We start from the raw sequence: 21,795 nt of genomic DNA, 5'->3' as shown, positions 1-21,795 counted from the left end.
GATGACTGAGGGATGTGGCAGAAGCGTGTAAAATCCTAAGCATCGTGGAGAGGGTAGTCTGGCACCAATTTTGTACTGCAGCTACCAATTCAAGAGTGAGGGATATCAAATAAAGCTCCAAATAAGAATTCAAACTGAACTAAAAGGTGTAGTTCTCATGAAATGGGTGGAATTCCTCGCAAGGAACATCAGTCAATCAGATCACCTTTTCCTATGTTCTTCCCTAGGCATCTGCTTAAGTTTACTGGTAGTGTGGAGGCAGGAATATGTTTTAATTCAGGAAAAGGAAAAAAAAAACCAGTCTCCCACATCACAAACTTTACAGTCAAGTTCCCTGGATCTGGGGAAATTGCCTGAGTCAGCCTACCTGGCGTGCTAGTTATGAGGCTCGCTCTTGAAAACCACGTTCATGATCAGAACGCCTGCCTGTCAGATACGTCTCCTAGACAGCTGCTGGGCTGGCTGAATCCTTGTCCTGACCCAGCACAGCCATTCTTAGGTTCACCCAGCCCCACGGTATCTCTGTTGATTATCAGAATCTACTGACTGACTATTAGTATTAACTTGTTTCAGTATCTAACTCTGCGCGCACCCTTGCTTTGGCATCCCCTCGGTAGGTATTACTTACCTTGAAGATACATTGGCATTGCAGCTTTGAGTGGTGCGAGCCTTTGCTCCTATTTGGAGCTAACACTTAAAGCCAGCTTCACGTTGCTTAAAAGGCACTCCAACATCTGAAAAACGGACCCTGTTAGTCTGTCGAGATGGTAAGCTGGGAGCTTAGACATCATACAGAGTGGGGAATGGCGTTCCTGAGGAACAAGCTAAAAACCCCTGCGGAGTGGGGAGTTACCTAGAGGCAGCCAATAGGAAATATTTTCTTGTAAGGAATACACTAAAGGCCACCCTCTCTGGGGTCCAGACAAACTAAATACTTGCAACGGGTCAAGATGCAGATCTTAAAAGGTGAATGAGCCTATCTGGAACAAGGCATAGGTGCTGAAAAAAATCTTCATCATCATACTCAACTGCCTATGGTTTTGTAGATTTGGAAGTCACACAGGTTTTATAACCTAACCTCTCTCCTTACCTAACTTCTGTCTAGATTGCACGGGAAGTGTCAGCAGGGTATTTTGGATCTTGCCCTTAATACAAACATGTCTTGAGAGGAGAATCAGTTAGCTACATAGAAAGAGTCTGATGAAAACTTAATTAAAGTAGATGGAAGTAACTCCATTGTACATCCTACTCTGGGAATATATGAACCTTATGGAGTTTGAGTTTTTGTGAACCTAAGGGATTTTTAAACTCTCCGAGGGCTTGCAAAATGAATTTAGTCTCTTTTTACTCTGTCATTTAAACTCACAGTTTGTTTTATTTCATATAAGGATAATTCAATTTTTTAAAACCACAAAAAATGTTTTTCTAGCTACAGACAATCATGTGCAATGTATTAAGGACAGAACAGCCTCCAAGTCCAAGGTTTGGCACAGTCTCAGTCCTAAAGAGACATACTTACAAAAATTGGGATTTTTTTTTTTCCTTCTCTTTTCTCTGCTGCTTTCCCAGGGTGTCTCTTTCTTTTTTGCACAGTGCATGCTCTGCTTCTTTTCTCACCCTGTTTTTCACCATCTATACTTCTGTCTTCTCCCTTTCTCATAGTCACCCTTAAAGGGATAAGTAAGATGTGCTCCCAGTAACACTGGAGTCAACATCAAAATTTTTAATGAATAATATTTCAGCAGGTTTGAAATCTGTCAGAATGTTTTAGCCCACGTCTAATAAGAACAGGATGTCCATGGATTATTTCCAGCGCTCTCTCTTGTGAGTTTATCGCTTCTGATTCAGAAGCATGGCATTTTGAATTGCACCAGGCCAAACCTTCAAAAAGTATTCACTCACATTAAAATTTGAATTTGTTTGGGAGACTTCATGCTCCTTTTTGCACAGACTCATTATGATTATGTCAATACGTGAAATGATGACAGAACTGATCAGAGTAAGAAGTTAATTTTAACTAAACACATAAAAAATTCAACAGTTGGGAAGGACCCAGAGATCAGAAAGTTTTTTAACAGATTTTAATATCACTGTAAACAGTTAATGGAGATTTCTTTAAGAAAAAAAAAAAAATCTAAACATTTACACAGGTATGTATCAGTAAAATACTCAGCACAAATATTGAGCATTCTCTTTATCAGAGACAGAGTTGAATTAATGATTCAGTCAGCTACTTCAAAGCAACAGCCCAGTCTCCAGGGCCACCAACCACCGGCACCAGAAGGAACTTTAAAACTAAACCCAGCTTCTATTATTGTGGCACGTCATCATGCACATTATCAGTAGTGGCACACACCTCAAACCTTACCCGTCCTCCCGCAAAAGCATCTTAAAGTCTAGGAGGTTTATTTGATTTTATTCATCCTGGGACACTGGAGTAACATCGTAATATTTGTGGGAAGGATGGAGCAAGAGCCACTGGCTTCTAACCGGCTTCCTTCCTCGGATAATTCAAAAAGTCCAACAGCACCTTCCACGCTGAAGAAAGACAACTGGAACGTTTATAAAGCTTCCGAAGACTGGTAAATAATGTGCTATCAGAGGCACAAGTCACATTTTTTACGCAAAGGGTAAACAGAAGGTGCATTCTCATACCACCAACTGCTGTTGCTCCTGAGCCTGGTTTGCACAGAGGATGCAGTTTATTGGTTCTTTCTTGTGTCACAAAACGTGGAGTAGTTCACAGGCTACAGTGATTCAAATTTCCATATTTTGAAAGACTGCAACTGGTTCTCCAGTCTGTGAAATAAAATCCTTTTCTTGTGACCCAGTGCAGAGCCCTCATGCCTACCTGACGAGCAGAAGGTCAGAAGGGATGCAGTGCTGGTCGCTCTGCACTGGCTTAAATATCCAGGTAAAAAGGAGGTGTGCTTTGATTTGGGGCATTATTTCACACATGTATACGGTTAGAAACATCTGTTGCATCCAAGCTACTGTCAGAAACCAAGTAAGCAGATTTTGGATCCGAATTTATCTTTTTGTTGCATTTTTAAGGAAAAGTCCAACAACACAGGTCAATCTATTCTCAACTTACAGTCTTTTAAAGCACAGTGATAAACTCCCTATGACTGACAGCAGCGTTAGCATTAGCATTTGCTTATTACTGTGTTGCCTGAAAGTCCTTGGCAGAAATCATGATTCTGCCTGTCTAGATGCTGCAAACGGGAGGGACTTTGTGAAGAAGGTCAATATTAACTGTGATCATTAGAGTTAGCTGTAACCAGAACCACTGCTCAAAGGAAAATTTTGGAAAATCTTGGACGCACATTCAAACTAGCTGCTCTGGCCACTTCTGTGGTAATTGCTTAGTCTGCATTCTTGAAACCCTTAGTTGCTAACTCTGACTGGCTTTAAACCGGAGCCCCTTTTCCTGTCAAAATCCCAAGACACAGAATCAACAGAAACAATGAAGGAGAAGAGGATGTTATTCTACTTCACAAAGTATTAACTGAACACAGAATAAGGACAGAGCCTGCACCGAAATGTAAGGAAACTGCAGTTTTATATATTGCAGGCAGTAAACTGCCTACATCTGAAAGGTCCTTTCTTTTTCTCTAGAAGCAGAGGAGGCTGTAAGTGCAAACAAATGATAAAACTAGTATGAACAATACAGGAAGATCTAAAAAAAAAAGACATCATGGAGTTGTTAGACTCTGTCTCTTAAATAGTTAATGACCATCTTGCATTGGTGTACTTGCATAATCTCAAAACACTTTATTATTGAGAAATAACACAGATTATTTCCTCTACAAATATGACAGCCAGAGTACTTCTGTATTACTTCATACGAGGTTCCTTTCCTTTACAAAATGCCACAACTCCAGTCAGCAAACAATACCGTTTTATTAACTAGTTACCCAACCTCACATGCAAAGTAATAAACCTTGTGATACATTGCTCTTGCTCCATCAATTCTCCCACAAATAAATGTCTTTTGATGACAAAGAAGCAGTATCTCCCATCCCCCTTGAATGAATATGTGTTAGTTCTGCAGCATTTCTGTGCTACAATGAATCTACAGAAAAGACTTGAGGTGATGGCACAGATTTCACAAAATATATTAGAAGCTGCTTACATTGTAAATTCCTCTGTACCCACAGTTAAAAGGGACATGTAGCAGCTTGCAGCTTTGCTGTAGGAGAACCTGCAACACATATGCAAAATAATGAAAGAAAACAAACATTTTTAAGGACCTGATCTTGCAAGTTGTTGAGTCACCACCAATGATTTCCATGGGAATGTTTGTGCTTAAAGTTAAGAACGTGCTTAAGAGCTTTGCTGAGTCAAAGCCAGAGAACTGAACTTCCCGCAGCATTTGTATTTCTCCTCATTTGAAACTACGAAGATGATCCTGACACTTTCCTCAGCGGTTTTTATTAGTTGATGTATTCTAGGTGTAAGCAAGTTAGAACAACATGCTTTCCTTTTCACTTAAAACTGTGCAATTTTTCCTGTGTGACAAAATACTTTTAAGAAAACTCCTCCTCCCCCTAACCTGAAGAGAACTCATTGACACATTATTATATTTCATAACTAATTAAAGTGTATGTGATTTACCATGTGCTTTATCTGATTGCACTTGTTCTGCCTGACCTTTTAATCAAAAGGGGAAATAGATTTATCTGTGGTGAAAACATGACACAATTACCAACTCTGCCTAACTTTCTGGAATCTAGAAGAACTTTCTGTACTTAGGTTTTACAACTGTATTGTGAGTCATCTTCCTAGCACAGAGATGTCATCATGTTTATGACACCATGTTTTCTTTTTCTTTCCCCAGTTTCTTTTCTGGCTTTAACTGAATAGTTTAACCTTAGGCTTTCCCCATTGCTTCCTGTGTTAAATCTGTGCTGCTGAGAACTCTTTGCTAATCTATTAACCTCTTGCATTCATGTTTACTATGTATTGCATAGCCATTATTAAAATCAGTAGCATTTTCCTGGAAACATTTTTAAGGCCGTTGAAGTATTTTGGACTGTTGCCTGTTAGTAATCTCCCTACAAAGGTTACTATAAACCAATGTTCGGCCAGTTGAACTATGATTGTTGCTCATGTTATCGGTGTTCTCAGATGTTGTCATTCTCAAATGACTGGGATTCTGTTGCAACACAAGCTTCACAAATACAGGAAGAAACAGTACAAAAGAACTCACTGTTGCCCAGATGATACAGGTTTTAAAACTCTTGAACCAAAATGACACGTGACTTTCATCAACGAGCAAGGTCGTAATAGTTCTCACACTCTTGGCCAGGGTCAAAACAGCTGGTTTTTAAGAGCAGGTTTTTTACAGAAGCGAAAATGTTAAGTCAATGCTTTAGTCCTTATGCTTATAAGTAGAAAATTTCAAATGCAAGTGGCTACAATAATTAGATTCAATACAGCATAGTGCAAGGTGCTCTGGACCTTAAAGCCAAAGGCAAAATTTGGATGCTCTTCTTTTGTCCTGGTAAAAAGCCTAATAAATAGACATATTTTCAGACTCTTTGTCCTAAAAAGGTTGAACGTAAAGGCCTATCTGTGCCCAGTCACCTGCATAGTCTTCCAAATAATTTGTAGGACATTTTAACATATTTATCCTAGAATAATTTGAGAAATTATTGTCTCAGTGGTTGCTTCACATGTCACTGGCTTCAGCAGCAAAACCCGTTGAAGAAGCCTGGGCTTCTCCTCTCTCACCACACCAGTTTGCTGCCTCCCCAGCAATTCTCACGGAGCTGCTGGTGGGGCTCTACGAGAAGGTGGATTGCCGAAAGGATCTAGGTTACAAGCAACCCTGGAGAGGCTGATACATTGTGGGGTAGGGGTAGGAATGAGAGACCAGCAGAAGAGGCACGTGCGAGGAGGCAGGACTCCTTGAACTGACATTATCTTTGTAACACAGACTGACATCCTGAGAAATACCCTCCTGCGGCCGGGGAGCAGCTATGGGGAGGTGTGAAGAACTCTGCTGCAAGTTCCTAACACCTTCAGCGAAGGGGAGGAGGCACCGAGTCTTTAGCAGCAGCTGTGACTTCCAAAGGCGAGTTATTCACAGGCATTAAAGAGGTTACAAACTCATCCCCTTACCCCAAAGTCTACAAACGACAGCTAAAAAATTCCTCCCTTTCTTGGGATTGCTTGTTCCTTCAGATGCTGTGATGTTGCGACTTCACTGCCGCTGCCGTCACCTTACGCATTTTTCTTAACTGAAAAATGCACTGAAGGTGAGGCTAGGTTTAAAGAAAGCCCAGCCAGAAAAACTTCTCTGGTTGTGGCAGATCCAGTGTCAGTGGTTACCCACGCAGACTTCCCCAAGCTGCTTATTCAGGCCTCACCACCCATCCTGGGCGAGATGGATGCACCTTCCCATCTGCTGGCGTCACTGCGTGCACAGTCTCCTCTAACCCAGTTCTGTCAAAATTGATCCAGTTTTTTTGGTTTTTTTCTTAAATCCCTCACTATGAGGTACTTAAACTCACTCAAATCATTCTGACAGAATAATGTTAATGAGTAACCAGACATTCGATTCTGCTGGAGGCTGAGGGTAGGGAGGGGGACAAAAATTTCCAGCTGGAAAAAAGTGGCAGGCGGGTGACAACAGCCTGCGTAAGTCAGCCCCTTCACCCCGTTGGCAGCCGCCATACGCAAGCTAGTCTCATACTGACTAACAAAGCCAGACCTAGCCCTTCAGTTACTCCTAACTCTCTGATGCTTTTCAGTCAGTCGGCAGCATCTGTTAGTCAAGAACAAGCAGACAAGACAACTCAAGAGTGCCCCAGCCCAGACAGCATCTGGATTTGGGGGAAAAAGATGAAAAAGTAATAATAAATCCCCCCCCCAATTTAAAAAATACGAAGTTTGAGCTTTTGTTTACATATCATAAAGTATAAAAAATTGAAAATATCCATTTAAGTTTCAGCTTTTCATTTCAAGTAACAATACTCCTTTAAATGCAAAATACCAGCTTTGAATGAGAGTTGCAAAATTATGGGGCAAGTTAGTCTCTTAGGATGCGCGTTTCCAAACTTTAATAAACCATGGAGAGACTACTGCCTTATCTTATTGTCTTGGATTTCTCAAGTTCCTTTTTCCACCAAATATGTCTCAGTTGTGGTCATGTGTCATTAATTTGGTAACTACATTTGCTCTCTTTCAGACTAATCTCGTATTGAGCAAACCTTGAGTTAAATCCGGGTCAGCTCATTCAAAATTTGGTGGTGCCAGAACCGGACTTTTTCAATGGCAAAAATCACTTATCAATTATTCTAATATTTGAGATACTATGGATGTGATTCTGTTTTTATTATCATGAAACAATGCAGTGTCACCCAGTCGAGAGCAATACAAAGCAATATAGAGCAAAACATTGCTTTATATCAGGCTGTATTGTTGTTCACTGAGTAACACAGCAGCAAGAAGCAGCCTCTCTGAATCATTTATGTCTTAAGGGAAAATTACCTGTCTGACACACCATTCTTCAATGCAATTTTTGCATGTCTTACTCCTTTCAAAGGAAAAGCAGGGCTATACTTTAGAAACCATGTAATGCATAGCAGGTGTGGTATTCAGTAACTTTACTTGCATTAAATAAGCAAGTACTCCTGAAGAACCCTTACAAAAATGTACATTTTTTAAGTCAGAGCACTACAACAGCTCTAGCTGCTCAATGTTTGTTCCCTTCCAACAATACTTCTAGTTCCTGCTCATGTTCCTAACTCTTTCTTTCTCCCCCTACTTAAGAATGCCCTTTTTTTAGAGAAACTAGGCTAAACTCAATTTAATTTTTCACAACACAGTTTAAATTATGAAAATATTAAAACAAGGTTCTAGTACAATTATGTAGGGCTGATATTTACATCCACAAAAAACAAAGAATACCATAGAGGACCATAGCAAATCTAACTCCCCTGGTTGTGTGGAAGAGGCACTAGTGCTTCAGGCTATTGTCTTTTCAGCTTGAGACCTCATGAGGACCCTCATCAGCACTAAAGACGCTCAGCGCTTCCCAGGCCTGGACAGTTTGACGCAACTTTGCTTCAACTCTCTCAAGTCATGGCATGCCAGTAGAATAATTCTCTCTTCGCACCATGCCTGTCCTGTGAGCTTCGGTAATGAAGAGTCACTGACAAGGACATTGCATACCCATTACATTGTACAACAGTTATCCCAGATCTGACGCTTTTCAGTATTTTCATTAACGATTTGCACAATGAAATCAATAGCACTCGTATCAGCTGTGCAAAGGATGCAATCCTTGGAAAAGCTGTAAGCCCTATACAGACAGCAGGATTTGAATTCAGAAGGATGAACGGAGGAAATAGAGAGGATGCATTACCAAAATAAGATGCATGAGGTCATTAAACAAATGGAACACGTTTCACTAAGGACAAATCCAAAGCAGAGCACTTGGGAATAATCGACTGAACAAATATAAGATGGGGATGATCGGGCAGCAGGGCCACAAATGGGATCAGAGGTCGCAGCGGGTCACAGACTGAACATGCGTCAGCAATGGCACAAGGTCGCAAGAAAAGCAAATATCCTGGAAAAGCGTCAATAGGAAGGCTTCGTTCAGATGGAGTATTATCTTTGGTCTGAAGCGTCATTTCCAGGAATGCCAGGAATCAAAGTAGAGGGGAAAGTAGAGAGGAAAGCAGGTAGAGCCCTCTGAGCCCGGGAAACCTTGAAAGGACCAGGCTTTTCATCATCTACGAATGAGAAGACTGTGGGGAGACATGATAATGGTCTTCAGACTTATAAAAGGCTACTGCAGAGAGACCAGACGGTAGTGGACTTAATTCGCAACAAGGGAGAACTGGACAAATCTCTACCAAGAATGATGTAGGCATCCTTAGGTATGCCTTGAGAACAGAGGATGGACTAGCTGACTTTCAAGGGCTACTTTCTGCATCTGTTTTCTGTGACTTCTTCAATGCAACATTCAATAAAACCTTTGAATCTCTCCAAAAGCAAAATACAAACATATCAGCAGCTTTGGAGATTTCTTTTTCAGTGTATGTTTAAGTTAACGTAGTACTCCCCAACTAAAAATTACTACTTCTAAATTTAAGAAGAAGTCAAAGACCAACATCTCTACATCAACTGTGAGAAAAGGTACAAAGTAGAAAAATGGCTTCTTGGGAATGAATAGAAGTCTTTTCCAAAAAAGAAAACACAGCAACAAGAGGATTGCTGAAAACATTCATGACTGCTAGTGCCCAACGACTGTATATGAACGCTGAGGACTTTTATAAGAACTTGCTTCATGACAATATGAATCAACAAGCTTTAGCAAAATTACTATTTCTTGTGTAGACACAACATTTTAGAATAAAGTATTCACCTCATTCTTCAAAGTAATTTTTTTTCTTGGAATGGTTTTTCCCACAGGAGAATTTTAGCTACAGAGTTAGAACAGATTAATTATTGTAACCATTTTACCACCACCCACAAAAGGAAGGAGACTGGCTCCTTAGGCTTCCAATTAACCAGAACCTGCTCTTTGGACTCCAGGGTGGGCTCAGTGTTCTCTTTTCTTTTCTTTTTTTTTTTTTTTTTTTTTTAATCTAGATAAATTCTAACTGGGGTTTTAATTGAATTATCCCTTTGCTTGGAAACATATTTCCTGGTATCGTCTAAGTTGGCAGGAGAAAAGAAGGTAATGCTTTGTGTCAAATACTTCTCCTGTACGGAAAGGAGCATGTCTCTGTCATTGATTTTGTTCACAAGTGCATGTGCACAGAAAAGCATAACCTGGATTTTTAAATTTAGAGGGAGTATTGCACAGATAGTCTGGAATAAATTCTCTGATCAGCTACAGGCAATAATATTATATTAGCAGAGAATCTGCCTCAATATAGACTCTGCCTTGCACTGCTTGTACGGTAGTATTTGATGTTAGTCAACACCTGCACCTCTTTTATATGATTGTTATCTTACACCTACAAGAGTACAATACCAACAGAGTAATTTCATGCTCTACAGCTGCGAGAGGATATATTTTACAATATCATTTTGCTAAACATTCAAGTGTAGCTAACTTTGTGCCAAAGGAAGATCGCTGGGAATTGAAACAAAAGTCTGTAAGACATACAGTGAAGAATATTACATTTGAGAGACAGGCAGAATGACATAAAGATGTAAAGGAAGGAAGGAAGAAGGAAGGAAGGAAGGAAGGAAGGAAGGAAGGAAGGAAGGAAAGAAGGAAGGAAGAATGAACGAACAACCAAACCAGAGTTACCAATTAGAATTTCAGATTTTTCTTATACAGCAACCAAAAGTGAATATACAACTAATTGGTTGAACGAGCCTCTGTGCAATTTTAGGCATGTAAATAAATTTAAAATTTCACAGTAAGTATTTATTCCATCCAAAATATGGAATATCTTCCTCAATAATATATTACCATAAAGATCAGAAGCAGCACGGGAAGACCAAAGTTTAGTTATTTTGTGTTTCATTTCCATTGGAAATGAGACATTTATAAAAATAGAAAGGTGAGAATATCACTTACTACTCACATGATTTTTTATTTATAGACCTGGAGAATGGTGAAATACTAAAGAATACACATGTCATTATGACACTCTGTGTCAGCTCATCTCAGGAAATTTTGAGATTGTTTTGCCTGTATATTTAGGCATGATATTAAAGATATCTGGTTGCAGAAATGAATGAAAATGAGAAGTATAAACAAACATTTTTAAGTTTGATAGTTGTTTTCCTGTACCTCTTTAACTTATCTAGCATAAGCAGCACTTGTTCAAATATCAGAAGAAAGCTAAGAGGTTTATTAGCCTTCACTCTCTTGCAGTTTCACTAGTTTTAAAGGAGGTAAATTTGTATTTGAGTTTTTAAAGAGAAAGAAAAGTTTTAAATGTTCTACCCAGCGCTGGGCATGAGAGACTACAAACTTGGGTCCCAACCCTAATGCCTGCGTGCCTGAGGGACCTGCTGACTCCACTGACTTCCAGGACGTACATGCCTCGCCGAGTGAAGTAAAACCATTAACAGAAGTAGAGCAGATCACACCACCCTGTGTCTCTTCTCCTCTTCCCTTCCTTTGCACCCCAGAACACACCATGTATCTCAACTCAGCCCAGCTGCTAGAACAGTTACCAGTCACCAGATGTTTGCGATCACAAATTCGGTGAAAGATACTACGTCCAGAGCTGAGCTGATGAAAGACATGTGAGCTTTCTTTACGCATTTCATGCAAAATAGCTTGGGTTGTTTAAAATTATCCTGGAGAGCTATTGACTTTGCACTGAAACAGATGAGGAAACTTGACAGCTGGTTTGGCTGTGGCAGCAGTGACACCCCAATGCAGCACAACCTTTCTGCAGCAAGTTTCTTACCGTGGCATTAATGTGTGTTTGGAACCTGAGACCATGCTTGGCTCAGAAGGATTACAGCTTCAAAGGCAGCGGCTAGGAAGAACTGACTGAAGAAAATCCAACTGCCTACCCACTCAGATTTACACTACCAATTATATTATCTGTTTGGCATTCCTGCGTGCCTAGCTTCTACATGATTATCCACAGATAGATAAAAGGCTGAATTAGTCACACAAGTTCCGATAATGTTTAAAAGAATCACCGATTGGTTATTGCAGCTGCATACCTTTTACGGGCACATAACAACAAGAATATTTGTAACTTCTACCACTGGAATATTTTTAAAAATCATTATGCAGTCCTATACAGCAATGATCATCTATATACGGTAGTATGCATGCATGTATTTGTGTGTACAGCAGCATGGAACCTGATAAGACAATATTGTAAAGTTCTACGATCCTATGTGTTTAAAAATACAACTATTTGCATAGTCCTGTTGATTTATAGAAGTAAAATTCTCCTTGTTTAATTCGTCCAATAATAAGGAAGATAAAACCTTGAGAGAAGATGTTACAATAAACATACTGGCATGTTTTGCACTCTATAAACTAGTGTAAGACCTTACTGTTCTTCAGTACTTTTAGCTTGTGGATTTATATTGGTTAGGAAGGAAGGACAGCCATACTTTAAAATGCAAAGGCTATTCCCTGAATGCTGGGTTTAGATGCTCACATAGAAACCTATTAACTGAGGTAGGCATTCAAAAATAGATCATCATAATCTGTCTTCATCGTGATTTATAAGCAGCTGGAGCTTCGGACTTGAACTAAAATTTCTTTTAAAAGTGTAGCACTCGGTAAGAAAGTATTCTGTTTACCCACGAAAGCTTGTCGTGACTCTACGCAGAGAGACTCCCACTCCTCCCTTTTAATAACTGCAGGATTTGGGGCCAAATCCCTACTGAAGGTCTTCGACTACAAGCAACATAATGTTATGTAAATACACAATCTCTACAGTAGTAAAAGGTGTCTTGAAGTGCTGTAACATTTTGGAAAAACATTTATTTCTGCTGCATGTACTGAAAGTCGTCGAGAAAGGTACAGGTAGGTAGCATGAAGCTATACCATCTTTCCAGGTTATGAAGGTCTATACAGAAGCTGGGTCCATCGGAGGGTGTGCTTGTAGCAAGCTGTTCGGTGAAGTTAGGCGGCATCAAGAAAAGAGACAGATACATTTTGCCGCAAGGAAGGATGAGCTAGAAGCTTACAGGAACCCCAGGACAGGCAGGCAGAGACCACCAGCACCCCCAGCAACGGGGCAGACCCGCACCCACTTAGGGCCAGGGTGGTGGTAGGGTCACAGTCCACCAACGGTCCCAGACATGGGTACTGAACTAGGTCCACGGTCCATCCGGAAAGTGGAGGCAGGTGTTCCTGTGGGAGAGAGCCAGGGACAAGGCTGCCTATCGTGTGAGTTCAAGGTCCAGCCAGGAAAGAAGGCTGGAGACAAGGCTGCCTGTAACGTAGGTCCAAGGTCCAGCCAGGGAGGCAGTCCGCCAACCCGGACTGCAAGACGGACACGGCTATACCTACAACACCACGCAAGCGAGAACGGGATGTCCAGCCCTTTGCTTGAACGGGCAGGGTGCGGGTGGGGGTCCGGGGGGAGGCTGGTCAGGGCAGATAGAGCCTGTACGAAACAACGGAGGTTTCAGCGTTCACTGAACTGCAGAGGGAGGTTTCTTACAGGACCTGATCCTCAAGCGAAGGGCTGACATCCCGACTGTGGCACGGGCTCGTAGCCAGTCAGTACCCAGGTCCTACCCTGTGCTTCCTCCCATTGCTCGGGGGGGATTTTTTTACAACAGCAACGGGTTGCCAGGACAAGAGGGTTTGCAGAGGCACAGCCCGTCCTGGGTTGTCACAGACCTTCAGGGACATCGGGAATACGTGAAGAATGAGTTGCCAAAGGGGCTTTGTGCTAGTCGTAGACAGCCTCACACTCGGCGGTCCCTCAATATTTGGGAAGATGGGGTGTGACCATTTTGCGCCAGTGACTGGCAACAAAATTATACACATGCAGGTGAGAACTCAGCCTAGGGAGTACTGCGGTAAAAGGTCGTGACAAGACCTCAGTGGAAATTTAGTGAACAAAGTGACGATCTGCTCTCTTGATGACTTTCTTGCCTCTCCGTGACTCCTCTTAATGAGAGCTCCTCGGCCTCTAGCCTCATTTTTTTCTCATAAAGCCTTGCTATAGGTTCATTTCAAAACTTCGCATAAAAATAAAAAACCGCAGAGCAGTTTTTCTCTGTCATTAAGGTTTTACAAGGTGACAATCTGATCTGAAGAGCAAGGGTCTTGGGCCTGAGGTAGACAGTAAGAAGCGAAGCAGACAAAGATCAACGGGACAAAAGATTTCTTGCCTGCACTTAGGGGAACTAGAAGGGTAGGTGTGGAAAAGCAACACTGTTAGATTTGTTCCATTTTCTACATGTTTGTATCATTTTGTCTAGGTCAGATACTCTCTCTACTGTGATAGTGTCCCATGTATCTTCTGTAAGAGGAAAAAAACTTCTACATTTGTGTAACAGTATCTGTTACATACAATCCCAACAACAGTAAAATAGAAAACATTTGTAAAGTTTGGGGAAAAAAAATAAATGATGGGCATGTCTAGTACACCGGTATAATAATTAACCTACATTCCCTTCATCCTGTGGCAAAATTTTCATTTATACTATTATATCAACAGTTTTATTTCTCTGTGAGATTTTTCCATTTTGGACTGTTTACCAGAAAATTATATCAAATTAGATCATGACCTTGAGAAGTTCTGTAAACTAACATGATGTTAAAAATAACTTGGCAATCAGAACAGAAAGGAACAAATTGTGTTTAAGAATAGCATTCTCTAGCCATGATTAACTCTAAAGTCCTATTAAAACCATGTTTCTCTTTTTAAATATCTTACCGATTTTGACATCAGTTACTGAATCTAGTTAACAGTATCTTACAAGATCGTATTGTAAATTATGTCAAATTTCTCGTGAAGGGATTCCATTCCTTCCTGTAGCTTCCTTGTTCATTAACAGCGGCCAAGATCACCTGCTCCTAAGTATGTCTGTGTGTGCTTACCTGTGCACGCGGGTGTACTGTTTGTGGAATAAAAAGGAGAGTTTGTGACCTAGGCTTTCTGTGTTTCTTCATTTGAGGTGGTTGTGAGTTATGTAGATTGTTCCACATGTGTGCTGATCAAGAGTTAAATTACAAAACACCATTATGTATTCTATACACGTTAGTTATTTATGGAACTGTCTGCTATTTTAAAATTCTTCAGATAATTTGTATAATTTGTAGTTGCTTTTTCATGTCATACAATGAAAGCTTAAGATTTCTCAGTATGGCATGACAAAATCCCATATCAAATTCCAGTGCCATTATTCAATAAAGTATACTCTGTCACAAATACTGCAACATGAAATCCATCACGTCCAGTCCTGCAAGAGCTTTCAGTACATGCACAAAATCATGCACGTGAAGACAGTATGACTCTATTCAGATGTGTAACTTTCCCACACAGTGAAGTCTCGGTATCGTGGCAACTGAGGTACTCATGGGCTATAAGAAAATCCAAATGTCCTGAAGTTCATACCATAGCCTTTTTTCAATCCAAAGGAGGCCATCAGAAGAATGGTGTAATAAGCACTTCCACAGCAACAACCAAATAAATGGGCTCGCTCTTTCCCTGCTGAATGCACTGACAAACCTTTTTATGGAATACCACAGGAGTAGAATAAATCTCAAAAAGATGCGTGTTTACATGACAAACTACAGTAAAATCTTTAACGGTCAAAAGTAAATTTCTGTCTCTTTTAAAGGATTATACCTATACATTTAACAAAAAAAAAGCAAATGAAACGTGAAGTACTGTGCTGTTTATGGAATAATTATGCTTCTAGCAGCAACATAACCTAACTACTTAAAGGATTTTAAAGTAAGTAATAGCTGCAGATATTTCTGTAAAGGTAAACTGGATTCTGCTGTCACAATCCAAACGTGTACTTACACATTCAAGGAAAAGAGGATTTAAAACATCATATAGGAAGGGGAAATAAATGTATTGGACATATTTATGGTTCCGTAATAAAACCTTCCTACATTTATGAAGAGGAAGGCAATGTTTACAGCTTCTTGTAATTTATTTTGGCCTCACAAACTATTCAATATAGGTTATATATTGGTACCATAAAGTGTAGATTATCTAGGTTTAGACTTAACCGCTCTAGTTATGTACATATTTTTCTTTGTTCAGAAAACATTGCCAGCAGAGAGCACCATGTCTCTCTCAGATCTATTACTACTCATATATTCAGGCAAATTCCCTCTGAATAACTGCACTGCAAAACTGCTAGTTCAGCACGTTGAAATGAACACTATTATATTATTATTTTCTCTAATAACGAATCATTACTGCCAGTAAATAATTTAACGGGGATACATTCTGATTTGCTTTACATGGCTGCCTAAATACATTTCCATTCTCCTGCTCATAGCATTTTCAATGAAGTCAGCTATAACGCTGTGTCATGTTTTCATTTCCGAAGTAAGGGGCGTTAACACTGCTCGCCTGATAGACAGGAGAGAAAGTCTACCAATTCTTAGTAGAAACAAGGGTTGTCAGTCATTCAGTGAAAGCGTGACTCAGCAGCTGCTTATTCTGCAAAAGCACTCTGCACACAGGAGATAAACAGGAGGGGCAATGTCTTTACAGGCAAAGAAATTGGCTGGTACATATATAAACAAGAATGTCCTTCCCACCCTACTGAATTTCTGTAATAATTTTTTCACTAATTCATTTCAAATCTTCTCATTGCATATAAGGGAGACTGTATAAACTGGTTTATTTAACCATTCCTCATGTTTGCCAGACATTGATCCATGCAGATTTCTCTGACTAAATTAAAGATATCCATTTTGCTCACTGAAAAACCATACACACTCAGGTAGGAGAGTGATTTTTCTTCCCACAAGCAAAAAGCTTACAAATGTTGCTCATAATTATTTACAACTAAAAACCATCTGTCCGAAATAAAAAATAAATGGCTACAAGTTTTCTACACGTGGACACCGGCCAACTTAGAATATGCAGACCTACAGCAAACACTCAATCTAAAAAGCTGGGGGAAAGGTCCTTCCTCAGAACATGCAGATGCACATACATCAGCCTGAACACAGAGCAACGTAAAAAAACCTCACGGTAAAATCTGTTCACTGCCACTTTATAGGAGACTCCGGGTCTCCATTTTATTCTCTAACAAATGAGAAGACGCCTATGACATCTTGAACAATCTTCATTTTCCCCTAGTACCAGAATCCAGAGGAACAGTTTCTACCTATCAGATTGGCTAGGACTCCTCAGCTTCAAGAAAGATGACCATGCAAAGTATAATAAAGGTACATAAAACCTAATTCTTACTATGCAGAACATGGGGACCTCAATTGAACTGATCAGGAAGAAGTCTGGGGAAAAATATTAACAAATGGAAGAAGTTTTTGTAAATGCCTACATCAGCTTTCCCACCGCTCATGATAAATAACAAATTAAACACAGGTTCAAAAGTGATTCAACAATTTCATGCAGATGAGTACCAGAAACTATTAAATACAAACGTGTGGATACGACCTTTGGCTCAGTAAATCTAAATATCAGACTGCTAGAACATACAACTGCATGGTCCTACGCTCTTTCCCACCCTTTGTCACAGAGGAATCCTCTGCTGGCCACTGTCAGAGACAAAGCGTCAGGCTTTAGGGACCTTTTCTGATCCTGTAAACAGCTATTCTTGTGCTTTATGGACTAGAGATGAAAAGCAGAATTTTAAGGTCAGTAGATAATGGTTGTCGTCCACAAAGTATCCAAGGATCCAGTCCTCAAGTCATCTAGTCCTCAAAATATTTAGGAATACCTTACAAAAACCCAGGATAATGCATACATATTTACACACACACAAACTTACAGAATGGAGATCCAATTATAAAAGGTTTTTATTGCTACCTGATTTCACTGTGATTTTTGGCAAGAAATACAAAGTGAGGAGCTGACCTTACTGGTTCACTGAGGCTTTGTTTTTCATCAAAGTATAGTGCTTGCTGATCTCCTGCCCTAGTTTGCCCTTTTTTGCCCCATCAGTGCATCCATGCTTACTCTGACTGGTAAAGCACAGAAACGTCTTGGTAACTAAGCAATTATTCCAGTTTTCTTTCCTTCTGAATACTGCTCTTGCACAGAGCCTTGCCTGGAGAACTCTGTCTAATTTCTTAAACTTACACTATTTTTAAGGGAGCCACAAAAATGCAAGTGACTTTTCCAAGATGTGAAGCATTATTTAGTTGACGAACAATATCCTCAAAGATCTGCTGACATAATAAGTGATGCTGATGTACAGACTGCTGTAATTATGGCAATAACATCTCTGGGAATCCAAATGTATAGCTTAAATTGTACTCTGCCACCAGCAAATGGTAAAGGGACAAAAATAGTAGCTCTTATTCCCGTAAGGATCTAAACAAAAATATGTGGGATGGCTTATAGAAAATGACAGAGTTTCAGTTAATTAACAAATACCATTCCCAAAGCTTTTCCAGATTTGTACTACACAAAAAAAAAAAAAAAAAAAAAAAAAGATACTTAAAAACTTATGTTAATTTCACATAGGAAATTTAAAAAAAAATCAGTGTTCGCTGAGTGGAAAAGATGAATCAAGATTAATGGAGAAATGCTATTTTTGAAACCCCTCAAAATGTTACAGAGTTAAAAATATAAAGTAAAAATTATTTTTATAGCAGCTGGCAATGTCCATTTAAGGCTGACAATTTCTTGTGGATGACTAGTACTATGTATCTCATGCAGCACCCACTGTTTGGAGTTTATTGCAGTATAACAGCATAATCAGATGGCTTTAAAACTCAGACTCAGAATCCCTCTTTATTTTTGGCTTAAATCCAAGTTATAATTATAGTAAATGTACTATTTTTTAAAAGAATGCTGCTGCTTATATTCTTAACATAGTGATTTTGTTGTTTTCATATTGCAAAACTGAAACTAGACTAGGATAAACACAGAGGGAAAAAATTAAGGCTTAAACCGAGTTTAATATGTAACTCCAACTCACCATCACAAAGCCCAAGAGGCAGGATATGCAATCCTGCATTCCTTATGCACTCGTAATACCTCTTGGCTTCAGTGGAAGTTTTGTTTGAGAAAGCATATAATCAGAACCTATAATTTCATTAATTGCACGCCACAGGCAGTCCATGTGAGGTAAGAATAATGAACCAAACTGGTGGGAAGGACGGTGGAACCCTCAGCCCTGCCTGCATCTTTGTGGACCACTGAGTCCACGCAGCAAAACCATGAATCCTCGTTTTCCCCACTCACCCACAGTTCCAGCTCTTCCCCGTGACAGACCACGTCGGTCATGTAGAGGAGACAGATCGCCGTGCAGATGCTTCACTCGGGACGCAACGTAGCTCTCGGGTCTCTGTCACTACTCTGCATTACCATCTATCCCCAGGCTCTCGGCAGTACCGAGGGTTTCACCCGATGAAGATCCTCACTCTTTGGGGATTTTTATATTATTCATACTAGGCACGGGCAAAATGAACATTATGTAGCTATTAGTACAGATTGCTTTGACATAACATATTACATATTTCATTAGATATCCTTTGGGCAATTTAGGAAGTATCATCTGAAAACCATGTGGATGGACTTGACTTTTACAGTATTACTGTACACATAACTTTTCGATGCATGCCGTAAACATACTGGGCATGTGCTACAGATAGTTTTACAGTATTCCACAAGGTTTGTTTATATGTGTAGGAAGAAATAGCATGAAACAAGAACATCCCATATTATAAAGGCCTTTTAGTTGCTAAAACATGAGCCAAGAAAAAAACACAGGCACTTGCCAGCTACTTCTTCTTTTTCTAAACATAAAAACAACTAATCCCACTTTAAAAGAAACCGTTCGCAGGCTGAGAACTGGTAAGCCGTGTTACAGCAAGGGGTGAATCTACAGTGTAGTCTCAGCTGCAGACTGACATTTAGAAGGGCATAGCAGATAGCTCTTCAGCTACAAAAAAACCGTTACCTTCCTGCATAAGAAATGGAAAACTCTGGTTCTTTTCTACCTGTATAACTGATGACAACCCAATTTTTACAACTCCTAACTAATGACTAACTTACAGTTTCTTTCACAACATCCTTACAACAACAGATCTTATTTTTGTTTGTCTGGTTTTGCTTTGTTTTGGAAGCGTAAAGCATCACCCTCTAAATGATTTTAAGGTCTTTTGGCAAGGGAAACCTGACTAAGAACAAGACCTGTCACCCACAGTTCCACATTAAAGAAAATACAGAAACCTGCTTTTCAGTATTTTAAAAAAAAACCCTTTAGCAGGCTTTAGTCTCCAGAATTGTGCTGGGTTATCTTATGAATACATAAAGTAGAAACAGAATCTCCAGATTAAAAAAAAAAAAAAACAAAAAAAAAAAACTAAAGTTCATTCTTAACTATCCTAAAGGCTCAAAGTTTGCAAGGAAGCTTGCAACGAGTAGACACACACGAAAGAACAAAATAAAAGGAAATAAATGGAAGGTATAAAGATGAGGGTGACTGAGGGATAAGGAAGATGAAAAGAAAGGGAAGGAAAAAAGAACATAACACTAAAAAAGGGGAGAAAGAAAAGCAAGATAATGAAAACAAACGAATCGTTGAAACTATGGTGGGAGGAACTGATGAATATTAACTTTTATTATTCTGATTACAAAATACATTTCAAACTTGGATGAAACACGTTGTATGTATGTTTTGCCAAGGACATTCTTGGCAATTACAAAGTCAGGAAAATTATAATTCAATCAGCAAGGCATTACTTAAAACCACTTGAAAAAGCAGACCATTTGAACCATCAAACAGGCTGCATGGGGAAAGATTTTAAAAGACTCAGTATTCTGGAGCAGCGCAGACTGCACTCGCCTGTTGCACAGTGAACCTTCCAATAATGGGGCCATTAGATAAACAGCAATTTCTGTTCCTGGATGTATTTTACCGATTTTTCTTCTCATAAACGAGCAACGAAGCCCCATCATCTTTTTCCACATAAAATGAGGGCAGTTCTAGTAAAAAAAAAAAAAAATTCAAGCACTTGTAAGGTGCTTTTGGCACACCGAATCTGCGTGTGCTGGCCTTGAAAAGGACGCTGCCACCAGTGCCTCCTAACAGCTACGCTCCCAAAAACGTTAGGGCTACATCACGTTCGTTGCCACACTCGCAAAACCCACAATAAAACAGGTCACCTTGACCTCTCTGGCGCAAACAGTGATTTCACAGAACTCCTAACACCCGAAAAATGGGACTGACTGAAAAACGCGTTCGCTGTTCCTAACCAAAAAGGTGGATAACCTGCTTCCCACACACACACGCTAGCCCCGGTATCTCGGAACCGGCAGCGCCCACCCGGCCCCTCACAGAGGCGGGAAAACACCCTCAGCCGCCTCACCGACCACGGACCGGGCAGGGCCACACACCCCACGGCACCGACCCGCTGTGGAAGCAGGTGCGAGGCCGCGGCCACCACCGACCCGGTCCCCCCCCACACACCCCTTGCTCGCTCTCCGCAGCCCGGGCCGGCGTGTGAGGCGGCGGGACGCGCTGCGGCGCCTCAAGGCGCCGCAGCGCGTCCCGCCGCCTCACACGCCGGCCCGGGCTGCGGAGAACTAGGCGGGAAGGGGGGGGCGTGACGTCACCGCGGCGGTTGGGGGCGGGGGGGGGGGGGGAGAACTGCAGTGATGGAAAATTTTCGGCTCTGCATCTCCTGCGCGTGCCCTCGCCGGGCTCCGCCCCTTCTCCCTTCCCCCTCGCTCCCCCCCCCCCCTCCCCTTCCTCAACCCCGCAATGGCGGCGGCGGCGCTTCGAGAACGTTCTGCGGCGTTAACCGTTAAGGCTGCCGCCGCCTGCCCGCGCCGTCTTCGCCTCAGGGGAACCTCGCTGTGTGTCGTCCCCCCCTGTCCCGCCCCGCTTCAGCTGGGGTCCGGTGGAGGGTGAGGGGCTTCGCTGCCCCTCGAAGGGTGCCGAGTCGCTGCCGTCTCACCTCCGCCATACTCGAGGCTGCTGCCGCGGGGAGAAGCGCGGCCGGGGTCGAGCTTCGACCACCCCACCCACCCTCCCTCAAGAAACAGGGGGCAAACGGTGCCTCGCTGCCCGCAACCTCGCTGCGTGTGTGTGAGGGGCTTAGGGCGAACCCCAAAGCCCCGCTGCCCCCTTCCACAGGGGATCGAGCACCAAAGCCCTCAAAAAAGATTGAGGAAAAGGAAGCAGGTTGTTAATTCCACACACACCACACACACA

This window comes from Accipiter gentilis, chromosome 11 (assembly GCF_929443795.1).
Source record: "Accipiter gentilis chromosome 11, bAccGen1.1, whole genome shotgun sequence".
In the NCBI taxonomy this organism is placed as follows: domain Eukaryota; kingdom Metazoa; phylum Chordata; class Aves; order Accipitriformes; family Accipitridae; genus Astur; species Astur gentilis.
The sequence above is the reverse complement of the archived record's forward strand: the minus strand, read 5'-3'. Positions refer to the sequence as shown.